The sequence below is a fragment of the Diceros bicornis genome (assembly GCF_020826845.1).
Source record: "Diceros bicornis minor isolate mBicDic1 chromosome 17 unlocalized genomic scaffold, mDicBic1.mat.cur SUPER_17_unloc_1, whole genome shotgun sequence".
In the NCBI taxonomy this organism is placed as follows: domain Eukaryota; kingdom Metazoa; phylum Chordata; class Mammalia; order Perissodactyla; family Rhinocerotidae; genus Diceros; species Diceros bicornis.
The window spans coordinates 376,887-398,575 of record NW_026690871.1 but is presented as its reverse complement, the minus strand read 5'-3'; the positions used below and the strand labels follow the sequence as shown (position 1 = coordinate 398,575).

Here is a 21,689-nt window from a genome sequence, read left to right as displayed (position 1 = left end):
CATTTATGTGTGAAAACACACCCATTGATATCTGTGACACCATTCACCTTTTTTGTGACACAATTCACATTTTTATGTATGACATCGCACCTATTGTGTGTGACAAATTTCACATATGTTGAAATCAAACAAATTGTGTGTGGGTTAGGGTTAGTGTTAGCATTAGGTTTAGAGTTTTGGTTAGGGTTATGGTTAGGGATAGGGCCAGGGTTTAGGGTTAGGGCTAGGGCTGGGGCTAAGGCTAAGGTTAGGTTTAGTGTTAGGCTTATGGCTAGGGCTAGGTTTAGGGTTAGGGCTAGAGTTAGGCTTGCAGGTAGGGTTAGGACTAGGGCTATGTTAGGTTTACCGCTAAGGCTAGGGTTAGGGCTAGGTTTAGGGTTATTGCCAGGGTTATGGATAGGGCTAGGGTGTGCGTTAGGGCTATGATTAGGGTTAGGTTTAGCATTGGGTTTAAGGCCAGTGTTAGTATTAGGGTTAGGGCTAGGGTTATTGTGAGGGTTAGGGTTAGGGTTATGATTACTGCTAGGGCTAGGCTTATGGCTATGTTTAGTGTTATGGTTAGGGTTAGTGTTAGGCTTGGGGTTAGTGTTATGGTCGGGGTTATATCTAGGGCTAGGATTAGGATTAGGTTTAGTGCTAGGTTTAGGGCTAGGGCTACTGTTAGCTCTAGACTTAGAGTTAGGGCTAGTCTAGGGCTAGTGTTAGGTCTAGAGCTAAGGTTAGGCCTAGTGTTATGGCTAGCGTAGCCTTAGGGTTACAGTTATGGTTAGGGCTAGGTCTAAGTCTAGGTCTAGGGCTAGCATTAGGGCTAGGGTTAGGGCTATGGTTAGGGCTATGGTTAAGGTTAACTTTATGTTTAGGCTTAGTCCTAGTGTTGGTGTCAAGGTTAGGGTTCTTGTTAGCTTCAGGTTCGGGTTTGTGTTCGGGTAAGGGTTTGAGTTCGTGTTTGGGTTCTGGTTTGGTGAGGTTTAGGGTGAGGCTTAGGGGTGAGAGTCAGTTTTAGGGTTAGAGTGAGGGTTAAGGTTATGATTAGGATTAAGTCTGTGCTATGGTTAGGGATAGGTTACAGATTAGGGTAAGGATTAGTGTTAGCTTTAAGGTTATGTTAGTGATAGCCCTAGGGCTAGGGTTAGGGTTAGGTTTATGGATAGGATTTGAGTTAGCGTTAGGATTAATACCCCGTTTAGGGTTAGGGTTACACATAGTGGTAGGTGTTGGCTTTGGGCTACAGTTCGGTTTAGTGTTAATGTTATGGCTAGGGCTAGATTGAGCATTAGGGTTAGTGCCATGGTTAAGGTTAGTGCTAGGGTTAGGGTTAGAGTTAGGTCTAGGTCTAGCATTATGGTTAGGGCTATGGCTAAGATTATAGTTTGGTTTAGGGTCATGGTTTGTGTTAGACTTAGTGGCAGGGGTACTGTTAGGTTTAGTGTTAAGGGTTGAGCTATGGGTTAGGAATGGGAGAGATCGGTTTAGGGTCATAGTTAGGGTTAGGATTAGCATTAGTGTTGTGGCTATGGTTAGGGATAAGATTAGTGTTAGAGTTAGGTTTAGGGCCAGGGCTCGGGTTAGGACTAGGGTTACACTTAAGGCTAGGGATAGGTCTGTGGTTAAGGTTAGGGTTAGGGTTAGGGCTAGTGTAAGGGTCCGGTCTAGGGCTGGGTTAGGATTAGCTCTAGGGCAAGTGTTAAGGTTAACATTGTGCTTAAGGTTAGGTTTTGGCATAGGGCTAGGTTTAGGCTTAAGGTTGGGTTAGGCTTAGGTTTGGGGTATGGGTAGTGATTTTGGTTGTGGTTGTGGTTAGGGTCACTGTTAGGGCTTGGGGCTGGGTTAAGAACAGATTTCTGGTGAGTCTTAGGGCTAGACTAAAGGCTAGGGTTAGGGTTAGTTTTAGGGTTATGCTTGGGGTAGGTTTAGTGTTTGGGTGAGGGTCAGGGGTATGGTTAGCATTAGGATTAAGTTTTGGGAAAGGCTTAGGTTGAGGTCTAGGGTTAGAGCTAAGGTTAGATTTAGGGTTAGAGTTCAGTTAGGTTTATGGCTATGGTTAGTCTTAGGGCTAGGGTTAGTGCTAGGATGCTGGTTAGGGCTAGGGCTGGGGCTGGCTTTAGGCTTATGGCTATGTCTAGGATTAGGGTTAGTGTTAGGTTTAATGTTGCGTGCATTAGAGTTTGGGTTATGGGTAGGGTCAGGGTTAACTTTAGGATTATGTGTAAGATTAGCTTTATATTTAGGGTAATTGTGGGGCCGGCCTTGTGGCTTAGGGGTTAAGTGCGTGGGCTCCACTGCTGGTGGCCCAGGTTTGGCTCCTGGGTGCACAACAACGCACCGCTTCTCCGGCCATGCTGAGGCCGCGTCCCACATACAGCAACTGGAAGGATGTGCAGATATGACATACAACTATCTACTCTGGTTTTGTGGGAAAAAAAATTAGCGTGAGCCTTAAGGTGACAGGTAGGAGTAGCAGTAGAGTTAGGGGTAAGGTTAGAGTTGGGTTTGAGATAGGGTTATGGTTGGGCTAGGGTTAGTGTTTGGGTTAGGGCTACTGTTAGTGTTAGCATTAAGGTTAGGGCTATGGCTAGGGTTAGGGCTATGGTTAGGGCTAGAGTTAGGCTTAGGGTTAGGGTTAGCATTAGTGTTAGGGCTAGTGTTAGACATAGGGTCAGGCTTAGCACCAGGGCTAAGGATACGGCTAGGGTTAGTGTTAGTTCTAGGACCAGGTCTAGGGTTACTGTTAGGGTTAGAGTATGGGTTAGGGCTAGGGTAAGGGTTAGGGTTAAGGCTATGTTTAGGGTTAGGCTTAGGTTTAGCACTAGATTTATGCCCGTGGTTAGGGTTAGGGTTAGGAAGAGGGCTTATCTTGGGGTTAGGGCTACGGTTAGGATTAGGTCATGGTCAGCATTAGGGTTAGGGCTACTGTTGGGTTAGGGTTAGGGTTACGGTTTTGGTTAGGGTCAGGTCTACGGCTAGGATAGAAGTTAAGCCTATGTTTAGGGTTAGGGTTACGGTTTTGGTTAGGGTCAGGTCTACGGCTAGGATAGAAGTTAAGCCTATGTTTAGGGTTATGGTTAGGTTTATGTTTACCGTTACAGTTATGGTTAGTGGTAGGTCTCGGGTTAGGCTCAGGTCTCTGTCTAGCGTTTGGGTTAGGCCTAGGTCTATGGCTAAGTTTAGGGTCAAGTTTAGGTTTACTGTTAGTGCTAGAACTAGGTTGAGGTTTACGTTTAGGGGTAGGGTTAGAGTTACAGCTAGGGTTAGGGTAGGGTTAGGGTTACGGCTAGGGTTAGGGTTAGGTCTATGGTTATGGTTAAGGGTATGGTTGTGTTAGGTTTAGATTTAGTGCTAGATTTACGGGGAGGTCTAGCGTTAGGGTTAGTGTTAGGACAAGGTTTAGGGTTAGGTCTAGGTTTAGGCCTAGGATTAATGTTAGGTTTATGCTTTGGATTTGGGTTAGGTTTATAACTACAGTTAAAGTTAGGTCTAGAGTTAGTGCTACAGCTAGGGTTAGGGCTAGGGCTGGTCTTCGGTTTAGGGTTAGGGCTAGGGTTCAGATTATGGTAGGGTTAAGGTTAGTTTTGGGCTAGGGTTAAGACTAGAGCTAGAGCTAGGGCTATCGTTGGGTTACAGCTAAGTTAGGGATAGCGTTAGGGCTAAGGCTATGCTTAGAATAAAAGTTAGGGTTAGGATTAGTGTTATGGTTATGGTTAGGGATTGTTTAGGTTTTCAGTCAAGGTTAGGGGTAGGGGTTGGAGTAGGGTAAGGGTTAGGCTAGGATTAGGGCTAGTATAGTGGTAAGAGTTGGGTTAGGGTTTGGGTTAGAGGAGTGGTAGACTTAGGGGTAGGGTGAGGGTTGGGTTAGGGTTAGCGTTATGGTGAGTGTTAGGGCTGGTGATAGCATGAGAGTTAACCTTAGGGCTAGAGTTAGGGTTAGGGCTAGGATTATGCTCAGGGCTAGGGTTGAGCCTAGCATTAGGAGTAGGGTTAAGAGTAGGTCTAGGATTAGTGTTATGGTTAGAATTATGGGTTGGTACAATTTTAGGGCTACACCTAGGGTTAGTGGGATCTTAAAGTTACGTTTAGGGTTAGGGTTTGGGTTAGGTATAGGCCTAGGGTTAATGTGAGGTTTAGGGCTAGTTTCATGATTAGGACTAGGGTTAGTGTTAGGGTTTGGACATCGGCTAGTGTTGACATAGGGTTTAGGTCTAGGATTAGGACAGTGTTAACATTAGGGTTATCGTTAGCGTTAGGTTCACCTCTAGGCTAGGGTTGGGGTTAGGCCTAGAGCTAGAGTTAGAGTTAGGATAAGTTTTGGGTTAGTCCTAGAGCTAGGGTTAGGTTTACTTTTAGTGGTAGAGTTATTGTTAGATGTAAGTTTAGTTTAGGGGTAGGGCTAGGGCAATTGCTGGGGCTCGGTTTTTGTTAGGGATAGAGTTACAGTTAGTGTTAAGGATCAAACTAGGGTTAGGGTTGTGGCTCAGACTGGGATAAGTGTTAGGGTCAGGGTTAGCGTAGGGCCGAGTTAGAGTTAGGATTAATGTTAGGCTTAGGGGAATGGGTAGTGTTGGGGTTAGAGATGGTTTAGGGTTAAGTTTAGGGGTAGTTTTAGGGTTAGAGTTAGGGTTAGTGATAGGGCTAGTGTTAGGGTTACGGTTAGAACCAGGGCTATGGACAGGGTTAGGGTTAGCCTTAGTGCTAGGACTAGGTCTAGATTTATGATTAGGGTTAGGGTTAGGGTTAGGATTAGGATTAGGGGAGGAGTAGGGTTAGAGCTAGTGTTAGTGTTAGGGTTAGAATTATGGCTAGGGCTAGGGCTAAGTTTAGAGTCAGATCTACGGCTAGGATTTGTGTTGGGTTAGGGCTAGCATTGAGGGTTAGGGATAGGGTAATGGTTAGGGTTAGAGTCAGGTGTAATGGCAGATTTTGGCATAGGATAATGTTAGGGTTTGTCCTAGGGTTTAGACTAGTGTTAGGCTTAAAGTTAGGCTAGGGCGAGGGATAGAATTAGGGCTAGTGTTAGGTCTAGCACTAGCGTCAGGGTAGAGCTAGGGTTAGAATTAAGGTACGATTAGGAGTTATGTTAGGGTAAGGGTTTGGTGTAGTGTTAGGTGTAGTGTAGGGTCACGGTTAGGGCTAGGTTTAAGGTTAAAGGTAGGGTTAGTGTTAGGGGTATGGGGATGGTTTTAAAGTGGGGAATGAGGACGGCTTTTTAGTGTTATGGTTGGGTTCAGGGTTAGCATTAGTGTTTGTGCTAGGATTATGGATAGTGTTAATGTTAGGGTTAAGGTTAGGGCCAGGGCTAGGGTTAGGGATAGGTCTAGATTTAGCGCTAAGTCTAGGCTTGGGTTTACAGTTAAGGCTAGGACTATGATTAATTTTATGAATAGGGCTGGGTTAGTGTTAGGTCTATGGCAATGGTTACTCTTAAGCTTACAGATGGGGTTAGTGCTAGGGTCAGGGTTATGGCTAGGGTTATGGTTAGTGTGAGTGATAGTGCTTGTGTTAAGGTTAGGTCTAGGGCTAGAATTAATATTAGGGTTAGAGTTAGAGTTAGGGTTAGGGTTAGGGTTAGGTTTGAGTTTGGGTTGGAGTTGAGTTAGGGTGAGAGTTAGGGCTCAGGGTGGCGATGGACTGTTAGTGCAATGGTTAGTGTAGGACTATGGTTAGTGTTATGTTTAGGGCTAGGGTTAGCGCTAGGTCAGGGTTAGGGCTAAGTGTGTTGTTGGTTTTATGTTTAGGGCTATGGGTAGGATTAAGGTTGGGGTACGATTAGGTTAGGGTTAGCGTTAGGAGTAGGGTTAGGGGTAGAGCTGGGTTAGTGTTAGCATTTGGTTTAGGAGTAGGGATGGGGTAGGGGTGGGGTTAGTGGTCGGTTTGCCTTAGGGTTAGGTTTAGAGTTAATGGTAGGTTATGTTCAGGATTTGGATTAGTGTTAGAGTAAGGTTTATGGTTAAGGTTAGGTTTGGTACAGGGTTAATGTTAGTTTTATGGTTAACAGTAGTGTTAGGTTTGGGGTTAATCTTGTGTTAGGGTTAGGTTTAAGCTTAGGGATGGGGTAGGGTTTGGATTAGGATTAGGGGAGGAGTAGGTGTAGGGGTAGAGTTAGGCTTAGGGTTAGGGTTTGTGTTAGTGCTAGGACTGGGGTAAGGGTTAGTGTTAGGGTTGGCTTAAGGTTAGGCTTTGCAGAGCGTTATGTGTAGGGATAGTGTTAGGGTTAGTGTTAGCGTTAGGGTTAGGGATAAGGTTAGGGCTAGGGCTAGGGTTAGTGTTAGGGGTAGGGCTAAGGTTATGATTATGGCTAGTGCTAGGAATACTGTTAGTATTAGGGATGGAGTTGGAGTTAAGTTTGGGTTAGGGTTAGTTTTATGGTTAGTGGTAGGGTTGGGGTTAGAGTTGCATTCGAGATTGGCCTAAGGTTATGGAGGGGGTAGGGTTTCGGTTAGGGTTATGGTTAGGGGAGGAGTAGGTGTAGGGATAGGTTTAGGGTTAGTGTTAGGGTTAAGGTCAGTGGTAGTTGTATGGATTGGGTTAGAGTTAGTTTTAGGGTTAGGGTTAGATTTAGGTTTACGGCTAGTGTTAGAGTTGACATTAGGGTCTAGAGCCACGGTTAGGGTTAAGGGTAGGTTTATGGTTAGGGTTAGGTCTGGGGTACAACTAGGGTTAGGTTTTGGGTTTGTCTTAGGTTTAGGGTTAGTGTTACTGCTGGGTCTAGGGCTGATTTTAGGGTTAGGCCTAGGGTTAGGGTTAGGGTTAGTGTTAGGGTTAGGGCAAGGGTTTGGGTAAGGGTTAAGGTTAGGATTAGTGTTGGGCTTAGGTTTGTGGTTGCATTAAAATGTTAATGTTAGGGTTCAGGGTAGTATTAGAGGTAGACGTAGGGTTAGGGTTAGGGTTAGCATTAGAGTTAGAGTTAGGGTTAGACTTAGGGGTAGGAGTTGGCTACGATTACGGTTATGGTTACAGTTAGGCATAGGGTTAGGGTTAGGTGTAGGGGTAGGTTTAGGGTTATGATTATGCTTAAGATTAGTGTTAGTATTATCACTAGGGATTGGGCTATGGTTAGGCTTAAGTTTAGGTTTAGGGTTTCGGTTAGGGTTGGGTTTAGGGTTGGGTTTGTGTTACCTTAAGTCTTAGGGTCTGGGTAAAGAGTGTTTTAGGGATAGGGGTAGGGTTACAGTTAAGGTTAAGGGTTGTGATACGGTTAGCTGTGGGAATTGCATTAGGGTTAACATTAGGGCCAGGGCTAGAGTTAGGGCTAGGGTTAAGTTTATGGCTAGGGCTTGGTCTAGTGCTTGGATTAGGGTTAGGTTCAGTTTTACTGTTAGGATTAGTGTCAGATTTAGGGCTAGACATAGGGCTGCGTTTAGTGTTAGTGTTCTGGGTTGGGCTAAGTGTTAGGTCCAGTTTTAGAGTTAGGGTTACAGTTAGGGTTAGGTCTAGGGCTGGGGCTCGTGTTAGGATTATGGCTAACATTAGTGTTAGTGTTAAGGTTAGGGATAGTGTTAGGGGTCAGGTGAGGACATGGATTAGGGTTAGGGTTGGGGCTGGGTTATGGGTTAGGGTTAGTTCAAGGCTTGGGTCAAGGTTAGAGTTAGGGTTATGGTTAGAAGTAGATTTAAGTTTAAGGTTAGGGCTATGGTTAAGGGTAGGGTTAGGGTTAGTGCTACGGTTAGGTTTATGGCTATGGCGAGGGTTAAGGCTAGGTTTAGTGTTAGTTTTAGGTTTAGGGCTATGGTTAGGTTTAGGGCTAGGCATTTGTTTAGGTTTAGTCACAGCGGTAGGGTTAGGGTTAGGTTTAGGGTTACGTATAAGTGTACAGTTACACTTAGCATAAGTTTTAAGCTTAGAGGTAGGCATATGGATAGGGGTGGGGTTGGACTAAGGTTATGGTTAGCGTTAGGTTTTGGGTTAGGGTTAGGGTTCTTGTAATGTTTAAGGTTAGGGCTAGGGACAGGACTAGGTTTAGGGTTATGACTAATGTTATAGTTATTGTTAGAACTAAGGCTAGTTTTATGATTAGAACTCGGGCTAATATTAGTGTTCAGTTTAGGATTAGGGTGGGGTTATGTTTGATGTTAGGGTTAGGGGTAGGGGTAAGCGTTTGGTTAGGTTTAGGTTTAGGGGTGGGGAGGGGTAGGGGTAGTGTTAGGGTTAGGGTTGCCTTAGGTTTAGGCTTAAAGATAAGGTTAAGCCTAGAGCTAGAGTGAGAATTAAGGTTCAGGTTAAGGTTAAGGTTAGAGTTAGAGTTAGGTTTGGATTAGGGTTAGGGGTAGGGGTAGGGTTAGTGTTTGGTTAGGTCTGGGTATGGTAGTAGTAGGAGTAGGTGTTCTGTTAGTGTTTGGCTTAGGAGTGGGGAAGGGGGAGGGGTACAGTTAGGGTTGGGGTTAGAGTTTGAGTTAAGGTTAGGGTTAGAGTTATGCCTAGGGCTAAGTGTAGGCTTAGGTCTTGTGTTGGGTTATGGTTAGGGTTACGGTGAGAGTTAGGGGTAGTTTTAGTGTTAGAGTTAGCGTTAGGGCTAGAGTTCAGGTTAGGGCAAGTGTTAGGTTTAGGGCTAATAATAGGCCTAGATTTATGGATAGGTTTAGGACTTGGGTTAGGGTGGGTTAGTATAAGTGTTTAGGTTAGGGGTAGTTTTGTATCTACTGTTAAGGTTATTGTTACGTTAGAGTTATAGTTAAGCTTAGTGTTTGTTTTAGGGCTAGGGTTAGGGTTAGGTCTAGGCTTATGTCTAGGCTTAGGATTAGGGTTAGGACTAGGGCTAGGGTTGGGTTTAGGGTTATGGTTAAGGTTAGCCTTAATGTTAGTACTAAGTTTAGGGATAGTGCTAGTGTTAGAGTTAGCGTTAGTGCCAGGGCTATGGAAAGGGCAAGGGTTATCATTAGGGCTAGGGCTAGGTCTATAGTTATGGTTAGGGCTAGAGCTAGGGTTAGGCTTATGGATATGATCAAGTCTGGGGTTAAGTTTAGGGTCAGGTCTGGGGCTTGGATTTGTGTTAGTGTTAAGGCTTGTGTGGAGTGTTATGGTAAGGTGTAAGGTTAGGTCTAGTACTAGGGTTTAGGTTATGGTTACTGCTAGCTTTAGAGTTAGTGTTATGTGTAGGGCTAGCATTCGGTTTAGCCTAGTGTTAGGTTTAACAATTGTGTTAGGGTTAGGGCTGATATTAGGGTGTGGTTTATGTTTAAGAGTAGGTTTAGTGTTAGGGTTATCATTATGTTTAGGGTTTGGGTTTGGCTTAGGATTAGGAAAAGGGTTAGCTTTAGGGCAAGTGTTTGTGTTAGGACTTTGTCTAGGATTAGGGTTAGGCTTAGGGTTAGAGTTACGGTTGGGTTAGAGTAAAGGTTAGTGTTACGGTTAGGTTTAGGGCTATGAATAGGGTCTGGGGTAGTTGTAAGTGTTGGCTTAGGGCTAGGGTTAGGGTTTGGGCTAGGGTAGGGTTAGGGTTAGTGTTAGGGTTAGAGTTAGGGTTAGGGTTAGTGTTAGGTCTAGTGCTAGAGCCAGGATTAGGATTAGAGCTAACATTAAGTCTAGGGTAAGCGTTATTTTAAGGCCATGGCTAACATTAGGGTAGGATTAGGGTTAGGATTAGGGTTAGGGGTAGGCTAAGTGTTTGGGTTAAGGGTAGGGGTAGGGATAAGGGCACAGTTAAAGTTAGGTTTAAGGTTAAAGTTAGAGGTAAAGTTAGGGGTGGGGGATGTTTAGTTTTAGTGTTATGTTTAATGTTAGTGTTTGTGCTAGCGTTAGGGTTCTGCATATGATTAGTGTTAGGGGTAGGGGTAGGCTTAGGCTTCGGATTGGATTATGGTTAGGATTAGGGTTTGGGTAGGTGTAGAGGTGTAGAGGTAGTGTTAGGATTAGTGTTAGGGTTAAGGATAGGCTTAGGGTTAGGTTTTGGTTAGGATTAGATTTAGTTTATGGAGAGAATGGGGGTAGGGTTGGGGTTAAGTTTGCATTCGGTTTAGGGTTAGGATTAGGGTTCGGGTACGGGTTAGTGTTAGGGTTAAGGTTAGGTTTAGGGTTCGGATTAGGGTTTTTGTACTGGTTTGGTTTAGGATTCCAAACAGCAATTTGTGCCAAATGTTGTTTAAGTATTATGTGATCTTTACCAGCTGGAAGGAAGGGAGATGGGGTATGATGTTATTTCCAGGAATGTGTGCTAGACGTGATTTGACTCAGCTCTACTGTGGATTCCCTGTCCTATACAAACCTGTTCCCAGGGTTAAGGATAGGGTTAGGGTTAGTTTTGCTTATGGTTAGAGTTAGTTTTATGGAGAGAAGGAGGGGTAGGATTGGGGTTAAGGTTGTGTTAGACTTGGATTTAAGATTAGGGATAGGGATAGGGTTTGGGTTAGAGTTAGGGTTAGGGTTAAGGCTAGGGTTGTATTAGTGTTAGGGTTATTGTTAAGGTTAGAGTTAAGATGAGTGTTAGTCTTAGTGCTTAGAGTTAGTGTACTAGAATTAGCATAGTGTTAGTGTTACGGTTAAGATTTGGGCAAGGGCTAGGTTTAGACATAGAGTTAAGATTATGGCTAGTGTAAGGTCTGGGTTTTATGGCTAGGGCTAGGATTAGTTTCAGGGGTAGGTTGGGTTATGGCTAGATCTAGGGTAAGGGGTAGGGGTAGGGTTACAGTAGGGTTAGGGTTAGGGCTAGAGTTACTGCCAGGGTTAGGGTTAAGGCTAGGACTAAGGTTAGTGTTAGGGATAGGGATAGGCTTAGGCTTAGTGTTAATTCTTGGATTATTGTTAGGGTTAATGTTAGTGTTTGGGTTGGAGTTGTGTTGTGGTAATGGTCAGGTATAGGGTTAGTTGTAGGCGTAGGAATAGTGTCTGGGTAAGTGTTGGCTTAGCTTTAGGTTAGGGTAAAGCATAAGGTTATGTCTAGGGCTATGGTTAGGTTTAGGGTAAGTTTTAGGGCTATGGTGAGAATTAGGCTTCACGTTCGGATTAATGTTAGCATTAGTTTTAGGGCTAGGGTTGGGGTTTGTATCATCAACCTTAACCCAACTTTAGTTCTAACCCTAAACCTACCCCAAATCCTAAAACTAGCCCTAGCCCTAACCCTAATCATATGCCTACCCCAACACTCACTGTAATTGTAACCCTATGCTAACTCTAACCCTAACGTTAAACCTGGTCCTAGCCCTAGCCCTAACAGTAACCCTAACACTAGCATAACCCTAAATCTAACCCTAGTCTTAACCCAAACCAAAACCCTACGCCTACTCTTACATTTTCCGTTGTCCCAACCCTAAGGCACACCCAACACTAACGTCAGACATAACCCTAATCATACCCCTAGCCCTAACCTCAAAACCAGCCTCGTCTCTAACCATAAAAATAAATCTAGTTATAAACTTAAAAGGAAACCTAACCCTAAATGTAATAACTAAACTTAGCGTTAAGCCCAGCCCTAATGATAACTCTTGCCATAACAATACGCCTAACACTACCCCCACCCCTAACCCTCACCCTAACCCTACATGTAATGCAACCCTAACCCTAACACTAGGCCTTGCTGTAGCCCTAAACCAGTCCTAACACAAACCCTAGCTCTATTCCTAATCCTACCCCTACCGCTAAACCTAACATTAACCGAAACTCAAACCACCTCCCCTAACTCTAAGAATAACCATAACACTAATCCTAACACTACCCCAAACATAACCCAGCCCTAGCCCTAACACTAACCCTAACCCTAGCCATAAGCAACACTAACCTTAACACCAATGGTAACTTTCATCCTAACCCCAATCTTAACCCTGACCCTAACCCTCACCTAGTCCTAGACCTGAGGCTAACACTAGCCCTAGCCCAAATCTTAACACTTGACAAAGCCTTAGACATAACCCTAACCCTAACATTAACCCTGGCAATGGCCCTAACCCTTACACTAACCCCAACCCTAACCTTAGCCCTAACCAACAATAACCCTAATCCTAACTAACACCAAGCCTACTCCTTGACCTGGACCTAACCCTAAACCAGTCCTAGACCTGACCCTAACTCTGGCTCTAGAACGAATTGTAAACCTTCACCAAGCCCTAGACCTAACGCGAACCTTAGCACTAACACTAGCAATGGCCTTAAACCTACTCATAACACTAAAACTATCACTAACCCTAAACCAAACCCCAACCCTAACACTGATTGCACCTTAATCCTAACCCAAACCCTAACCAGAACTGTATCTCTGACCCGAACAGGCACCCTAACTCTAACCTGAACCTGAACACTTACCCTAACCCGAACCCGAACAACACTAACCCACACCATAACCTTAACCCTAACCCTAACCCTAACCCTAACCTGAACTCCAAACTTAAACCGAACCCGAACCCAAATACTAAACCTAACCCTAACCTTAACCTTACCCTAACCCAAACTCTTACCCTAACCCTAAAACTAACCCTAAACTTAAACCAAACTGTAGCCTTAACACAACCAACGACTAGCCCAAACACTAGCCTTAACCCTAACATGAACTCTAAACTTAAGCCTAACCCTAACCCAAACCCTAACCTGAATCAAATCGAAACCATAACCGAAAGCATAACCCCACCCTAACGCTAAACCTAACCTGAACCCGAACCCGAATCGTAAAGCTAAGCCTAACACTAACCCTAATCCTGAAACGAACACTCACCCTAACCCTAACCCAAAGCCTAACCGTACCCTAAACTTAACCCGACTCCCAAAACCTAACTGGAACCATAAACCCAATCTTAACACTAAATCTAATCCTACACTTAACCATAACCCTAATCCAAAATCGAACCCTCACACTTGCCCTAACTCTAACAGTAACCTTAACTCTAACCCTAACCCTACCCCAAAACCTAAGACTAACCATAAAATGAACCCTTACTTGAACCCTAACATTAAGCCTAATTTGAATCCTAACCAGAGCCCTAACAATAACTGTTACTCTAACCATAACCCTAACCCTAACCCGAACCCTAACTCTAATGTGAACCTTAACTCTATTCTGAACCATAACCTTAACCCTAGCTTTGACATTATGCCTAACCTGAACCCTAACTCTAACAGTTACCCTAACCCGACCCTTTCCCAAAAACTAGCACTAAGCATAACCTGAACCTTAAATTTAACCCTGACCTTAAACCTAAACATAAGCAGAATGCGAACCCGAACCCAAATGCTAATTCTAACCCTAAACCTAACCCTAACACTAACTCAAACCCTAACCTTAACCCTAAACTGAACCCTAACCCTAAACCTAAACCTAACCCGAATCCTAAACCTAATCCTGACCCTAAACCTAACCCTAACAATAACCCTAACACTAATCCTAACCTGAAACCAACTCTAACTTGAAACCTAGCCATAAATCTAACATGAACCCTACCACTAATCCTAACCCTAACCTGAACCTGAAACCTAATCCTAACCCTAATCTCAACACTAATTCTAACCCTAGCCTTAACCCTAAACCTAACCCGAACCCGAACACTAACCCTAACCTTAACCCGATCCTAAACCTAACTTTAATCTGATCTTGAGCCCGAAACCGTATCCTAACCCTAATCCGAAGCATAATCCCAACCCTAACCCTAACACTAACACTAACACTAATCCTAATCTTCACCCAAACCCTAACCCTAACCCTAACTCGAACCCAACCCTAACACGAACCCTAGTCCTAACCCTAACCCGAACCTGAAACCTAACCCTAACCCTAATCTGAACATTAACTCTAAGACTAAACATAACCCTAACCCTAACATCAACACTAACAGTAACCCTAACCCAACCCAACCCTAACCTTAAACCTGGCCCTAAGCATAAGCCGAAACTTAACCCAAACCCTAAACCGGGCTCCAAACTTAACCTTAACCCGAAACCTAATCTGATGCTAAACCTAAACCTAATCTTATCCCGACCAGAAACCTAAACCTTACCCTAATCCGAAGGCAAACCTTAAAATAAACCTAAGCCTAAACCTCAGAGTAACCCTAATCCTAACCCTAACATGAACACGAATCGGAACCCTAACTCTAAACCAACACTTAGCCTTAAACTGAACCAGAACCCAACCCTACGCCAAAAACTAACCCTAACCCTAAGGTGAACACTAACCCGAACCCGAACACGAACCCGAACCCTAACCCTAACCTTAACTCAAACACTAACCCGAACCCTAACAGTAAACCTAACCTGATACAGACACCAAACACTAACCATAACCCTACCAAACACTAACCCTAACACTAAACTTAATGCTAACCCTAACCTGAACCCGAACCCAACCCTAACCTAAACCTAACTCTAATCCTAACTCTAACACTAACTCTAACCATAACCATAACTTGAACCATAAGCCAAAACATAACCCTAACCTTAACATTAACTCTAATCCAAACCCTAACTGTAACCATAACGCTACCTCTAACATGAAAAATAACCCTAACCATAACCCGAAACCGAATACTAAACCTAACCTTAACTCGAACCCAAGCCCAACCTGAGCCCAGCCCTATCCCTTATCCAAAACTAACCCCAAACCTAGCCCTAACCCTAAGCCAAAACCTAACGTGAACCCCAACCCTAACTCTGACTCTAAACCTAACCATAACCCTAACCCTAAAACTAACACAAACTCAAAGCCTAATCCGACCCTAACACTAACCCCATGGAGAACCCAAACCCTAACCCTAACACTAATCCAAACACTAACCTCACCCTTAACCTTAACAAAACCCTAACTGTAAACCTAACCCTAACCGCCCCAATAAAGCAAAACATAACCCTTACCCTAACTGGAAAATGAAGTCGAACCCTAGCCGTAACCCTAACCCGAAAACAACCCTGACCTTAAACATAAACCTAAACTTAACATGAACATTAACCCTAACCCTATCAGGAATCCTAGCCCGAACTGTAACACTAACTCTAAACCTAATCGTAGCCTGACTCAAACCCTAAGCCTAACCCTAACTCGAACACTAGCCCTAACACTAAAACTAACCATTACCCGAAACCAAACCCTATTGCTAACCCTAACCTTAACCTGAAGTCTAACCATATTTCTAACCCTAATGCTAATCCTAACCCTAATCCAAACCCAATGCTAACCCTAACCCTAGCCCTAACCCTAGACCTCAATCAAACCCTAACCCTAATCAGAAATCAAAAGGTAAACCTAACCCTAACAATAACCCGAACCCAACCCTAACCCTAACCTGAACCCTAGCCCTAACCCTAACCCTAAAAAGAAACCTAACGCTAAAGCTAAGCCTTTTTCGAACCCGAAACCTAATCATAAACTTAATCCGAATACTAACCCTAAACCTCAGCCTAACCCTAAGCTTAACACTAACACAAACGCTAACCTGAATCCAAACCCTAACAAGAACCCTAACCTGAACCCGAACCCTAAGACTAACCCAATTCCTAACCCAACCACAACCCTAAGCCTAAACCGATATGAAAACCAAGCACTAACCCTGACACTAACCCGAAAACTAACACTAACACTACACCTAACCCTAAACCTAAATCTAACTGGAACCCTAACACTGATCCCAACACTAAACTGAACCTGACCACTGACCCTAACCACCTAACCCTAAACTCTAACACGTAAAACAAACCTTTACCAAACCCAAACCCCAACCCTAACCAGAACCATGACCCTAATGCTAACCGTATCCCTAACCCCAACAGTAACAGAAACCGTAATCCTTACACAAACCAGATGATCACCCTATGCTAACTGAAACCTAACCCTAACCTGAAATCTAACCCAAACATGGCCATCAACCCTAATCCTAACCTCAATCCTAACCCTAACCCTAACCTAAACTCAAACATACCATTAACGCGAATCATAGCCTATCCCTAACCAGAACCATAAACCTAACCCTAACCCTAAACATATACCTAAATATAAACCTAACGGTAACCCGAAAACTAAAGCTAACCATAAAACTGACAGTAACTGGAAACCAACCATAACACTAACAGTAAGGCTAACAGTAGCCCAGGAAATGGCTCTGGGGAGAAAAGCTTCAAGGAGGGCACGTGTGAGGCCTTCTTCCTGAGTGCAGAGGAGCCATGCAGAGGGCAACAGGATGGCTGGCTCGGATCACCTGCTTTCTCCAAAGGAGGTTGGCCAACCAGCCGAACATGCCACCTGGCACAGGCCCCTTCCAAGGGGACAAGTTCCGGAAGACATAGCCCTAGGGACAGCTGCCAAGTCTCCTGGGGCTTGTGCTGGGCCCCATCAGAGGAAGAAGCAGCCTGGCAAGCGGTGTGCCAGACCTGAAATGTGGCAGCCTCCCACACTCGGGTCCCTGTCCTACCCAGGCCTTCTGAGGGAGGACGATGGTCGTGGCAGTGGCGAGTGGGGTGGGGCTGGCATCAGGCTTGCTCTGGGATGGTCTGGGAGAGGGCGCCAGGGGATGGGCTTCCCCTGGCCAGGTCTGAGGGACCGACCCAGCTCGGGGCTGTCATGGGCAGAGATAGAATCCCCCTCCGCCCTTTCCCTTCAGGTTCTTATGGCTGGCCAAATCCTTAACTTCATCTCATACTGAGATGAAGAACGTGTGTCCATGGGGGGAACCTGGGAACCTGAGTCTCTCCACACAATGGCAGAGATTCTCATCTTGCATCCTCTCGTGAGCTAATGAAAAAGGAGGATGTTGGAGGGTGGGCATGTGGGATGTGAGAGGGGAAGAAGACAATTCTCATGGAGAGGGACATGTAAAGTCTTGTCTGAACCATTTCCCCTGCACTGGGATCAGGTCTGGAAGGGACAGCAAGGAGGTGACCAGGAACCCGCCTCTGTGTGGTGGGGCTGGCCCTGGGGCAGGCGTGGGGGCGGCAGGTGGAAGTGGCATGGCGTGTGAGTTGGTACCAGCTGTGGAGGCAGCGACTCAGAATTCAGGAATCTCTCTCTCTGTCTCTATCTCTCTCTCTGTCTCTCTCTCTCTCTATCCCTCAGGGAACTGAGGAGAGGAAGGTGGGGTGCCCTGCCCACCTCGCCTACCTCTACCATGGGCCCTTCTTTCTCTGGCCGCTACAGGAGCCCTGCGAGCTTGGGTTCAACACCCTCAGGCCAAGGAAGCATGAGTGGCTGCCGGGGACTAGGGTGGGCCTCAGGGGTCCTCAGGCAAGGTCCCACCCTCCTGCCAGGCTCTGACCAGCTGGGTCGTCCCTAGGGCGACTACCAGCTGCAGTTGAAAAACACTGCCCTTCTTGACTTGGCTTCAGCTGTTGTCTCCCTCCCCTCGCCCAGTTCCTCTCAGCTCGCAGGCAGCTTCACTGCCTTGGAAGCCTTGGTCTGGCCCTGGTCACCCCAGGCGGACTGGGGTTCGAGCTCAAGGCTCTGCCTGGGCCAGCTGCTTTGTCCAGGGGCTCATTTATACCTGGAAAGACAAAGCCATGGCCTTACCCCCTGCCTGCACTTTTCGACTGCAGCCAGGTGGAGGAAAGGCTCTGTGGACTCAGAATGGCCAAGACAGACATATGACACAGCAGTGAGTGCGGCCCCAGGAGCCCGCAGGCCTAGGGAGCTGAGGTCACACTGGGCAAGCCCTTCCGGCAACAGGTCCCAGCCTCCTTTCTGGAGTCGGGAGGGCCTGGCCTTCCTAGTGACCAGGCCAAGGCTCTGGGGAGAAATCCGCAATGGAGTGCATATGTGAGGCACTCTGCCTGAGGGCAGAGGTGTCACACCCAGGGCGACTGCAAGGCTGGCAGGGCTCGCCTGCTTTCTCCAAAGGAGCCTGGCCAACCAGCCCAACCTGCCACCTGGGACAGGCCTCTTCCAAGGGGACAATTTCTAGAGGAAATAGCCCTGGGGACGGCCGCCAAGTCTCCTGGGGCGTGTGCTGGGCCCCGTCAGAGGAGGAAGCAGCCTGGCAACCAGTGTACCAGATGTGAGATCAGGCGGCCTCCCACACCCGGGTCCCTGCCTTGCCCACACCTACCTGCATCGATGGAGGACGATGCTGTTGGCAGTTGCAAGTGGAGTTATTCATTAGAGACTTAACTTGGTGTTGTAGTTAAGGAGCATAACATAAGAGCACTGAGATTGGGTTCTGCCGTTTATCAGCTTTGTAACCTAGGTGAGTATTCTTGCCACAGTATGCAGTCTCTTCACCTATATAATGGTGAAAAGGTCAACATTTACTACATCAGGATATTTTTAGGATCATGTGAGTTCATGTATGTTCAAGCACAAATTTTACATTCAGAGTTCAGTCCTTGGCTCAGTAGAAGTGTTTGTTGCTGTTATTATAATTATCATTATTTCATGTCCTTATCTTCCTCGTGAGTTCCCTGTAAAACCAACCATGGTCCATGGTGTCAGCAGTTTTATTCCAGGTCCCTGCTTAAAGGCCTGCAGAGGTAGCCTCGTGCTCATAACCTCCTGTTTTAATCCCAGTCTCTGGGGGGATGCATTGATCTATTTCTTCTTTGCACTGAGGCACTGATTGGGGGCCCATACCAAACCCTGCATGTCCTCCTTTTAATATCTGATGCTTTTGAAACACTGCTTAGTGTTCACTTGGTGGACTATGCTCCCTGACATGAACAACACACGGGAGAGATCATGTAGGAAACATTGGTGCATGTAGGGCTCTGAGTTGACCATAACACAGAGTACAGTGATCAAGGGCCAAGGTAGAGTTCCTTAATGCAAAGATCTTCAGAGATGAGGGTGTTCTAATGTGACTCCACCTGAAAATAAAGAAAATACATAAAAGTATATGTAGTTTTAAAAGGGAAAGCACAGAAGTAAAGTAGTGATCCCGTTAAATACACTATTCTATTTGTTTATATATCTAATTACTGATAGGAAATAGCCAGGTGTAGAGCTAGTAGAATTGATCAATGTCATAGAGAATTCTTTTAACAGTTGTTCATACCTTGTGTTTTACATCATTGATTAGGGTAATATTTTCATCTTTTACTTTCCTAGTGTCTCCATCGTTCTCAACTTCTCCAAGAGACATATTTATATTATCCCCTAAAATTTTAGGGAAATTTAAAAAAAGTTAGGACACATTTTAAGTTGTTGATTTTGTATATTGGAGGAGCACTAGATTGCAAGTGAATTAGTGATAATGAGAGTTTTAGTTTGGGAAATTATGGTAGTTGGAATTGATACCAGGATGTTTGTAACCCAGTTTTTACTTCATTATTGGATATAGTTTTCAAAATGCCAGAGCCAGTAATTTTTAATATCATAACTTGTCTCATTTTAAATATGTATTCTTGGAAAGGGTGATGAAGGTAAGTGGAAAATAATTTAATGTAGTGACTTGTTTTTCTCCAATTGATCTGTTATAAACCGAACAGCCATATAACATTCTTTTGTCCAAATGTCCTGATGGCACTCTCTTAACTGTTCTTGCTGTGACTCTAGCAATCTAGGCTCACGCCACCTGCTCACTCCTAATCAAGCTTTCAGTTGTAAGAGTGACATTGTCAATAATAATGACCAATTTGCACAGAGTCTTCTATTTTCTAAAGTGTATATATATCAATTGCAAACTTTGATAACATAATTGTTAAGGAATGAATTATTTGCAGTGAACTTAACAACTGATTGCTACACATTATTGTGTAGTGACATCATGGTAAAACCATTATTTGCAACATGTGGCCCCTTTCAATTTTATTTTAAAGGAACAGGATCAATGACTTTTTTCTTTTGGAAGAAGAAAGCCTTGCATTTCCATCTTAGAACATTGAGAACTTGTTTTTTGCCTTTCTTTTGTATTCAACTCTTCTTTATACTGGTTGCTAATTCACAAGTGCAGTTACTTCAGACTCATGGTGCTACCTCCTCTGCTTTTTTCATGGCTCTCACTTTAATTTTTCCATTACCCCTTCTGTGAAATAGGTTTCTCTCCATGTTCATATATCAAGGAAGGAACCGACTCTCCTTTCTGTGAACTTGGAGACAGAGGCCAAGGTGAAGCCTCTGTGCCCAGCCCCACCAGTGAGCTGCAGAAGGGCTGCAGATTCCTGTGAATCTTTTCCTCCCCTCCTGGCTCCCTACATACCTGGCATTGTCTGCAAGGAGGAGCCCAGCGTGTTACAATCGAATTTTTGAAGTCTATAGAAGCCGGCTGAAGGATAAGTCTGGCTAGAAAGGACATCAGCAAGCAGTGTGCTCCAAAAGTTGGTGGCAGAAACATGAAGAAGAAGAAAACCTTTCCGTTTATCTTGTTTTCTCTTTATCTTCTCTCCTTTCATTTTCCATTATCTAGATGGTACAAAGCCTGTCCATTGGCCATCGTGGTTGTTTTTTTCCTCAAAGCTCCAGTACATAGCTATATATCTTAGTTTTTGGTCAACTCATGGTGGTTCTTTTCCTGCAGTCCCACAGCAGTTTATTCATATCTCTTTCATTCACATTATCTCTGTAGTGTAATTTATCTGTTTATACATATCTGTCTTCCTTGTAGGCCCCCAACATTTCAAGACCATTGGGCACATAGTATATACTTCAGTATTTGAGTGAATCAATGAAGATCCTTTGTTGAAAAGGTCTAAATAAATACAGTAGCTACTCAGCACGTGAATGCAAGCATTAGAGAGAGAGTTTTGTGTCTGCTGAAGCAGGCTGTGGTGCAGTTTAGGAGCTCAGTGTCAAGGTTACTCAAGAGATTGAAACAAAATCAAAGAGATAATTAACTTGAGTTTTAAAACTCATGGATAACAGGAATTGTCTGTCTAGGTGAGAATCGGGACTTGATCATTCTTGTTGCATCTTTGGAAAATCCAGTCCTTTATCTTTCTATGGAAATGTGACTGGCCAAGAGAGTGAACAGAGAATTGGCTTTTAGAAAGGCAATTTTGTCACAGGAAATCCTGGAGGAAAACATATGGAAGGAGATCTGGTAGAAACATGGCAGAAACTTTTTGTGTAGACACCCAAAAATTGAGTTTACATGCTGGTTGAAAGAATTGTAACTCAACATTTCTCCAACACAGATTTGAGCACCTTTTAAATATCTAGGTATAAAAAAGGATTACAAAGGAAAATAGATCAAACTGAAAGGAGTTTAGGATGGAAGAATGCAATGAAGCTGAAGTAAGCCAGCGCACTGAAATGTGTTTCAGATGAACCTGCAGTATTTAAAGGTAGTCGGAAATGTATCCCTCAGGTTTAAAGTAGAAAGGGAAATGGGAACAATTCTCGATCATCTCATGTCCAGGAGATGAAAAGCAACAGTCTCTCAGAGAAGCAAAAGTTTTCTGGCCTCTAATGTCCCAAAAATGTGCTTTGAATGGTGCCTAATGAAAGAGATTCTGTGTGATGTAATGCAAATACAGTATCATCAACTCATTTCCAAGTTTAGTTCAAACATTTTAGGACACGTTGAATTGAGGTAATGCACACATTCTATAAGGGGCCACGGAAGAGGTTGACAGCATTCTCTCTCAGCTGCTCACTTGACCAAGGGAGAAAATATTCTTGAACACATTGACCACGTCTCCTAAAGATAATGCCCTATTTTTAACTTTTCTTTTTGTAAACTCAGCCTGCATTTCCCCTTACCTATGCAAGCTAAAGACTGTGTGTAGACATCCTTCGTTGGCAATGAGGAGAAGATCCATACTTTTAATAAAATAAGAAGACCATACGGTTGGCTGCTTTTAGGAAAATGACAGTTTAAGCCCACCTTCATTTTTGGAAGGACATAGTATGCTAGAATTAAAATATCTAC

The 21,689-nt window shown here is 44.4% G+C and overlaps 1 long non-coding RNA gene across 1 annotated transcript in view; it reads left to right on the top strand.

The window, feature by feature from the left end:
- Positions 1-21,689, top strand: part of LOC131401809 (uncharacterized) — a 255,082-nt gene that overhangs the window by 126,215 nt on the left and 107,178 nt on the right. The gene's annotated exons all lie outside the window — the stretch shown is intronic.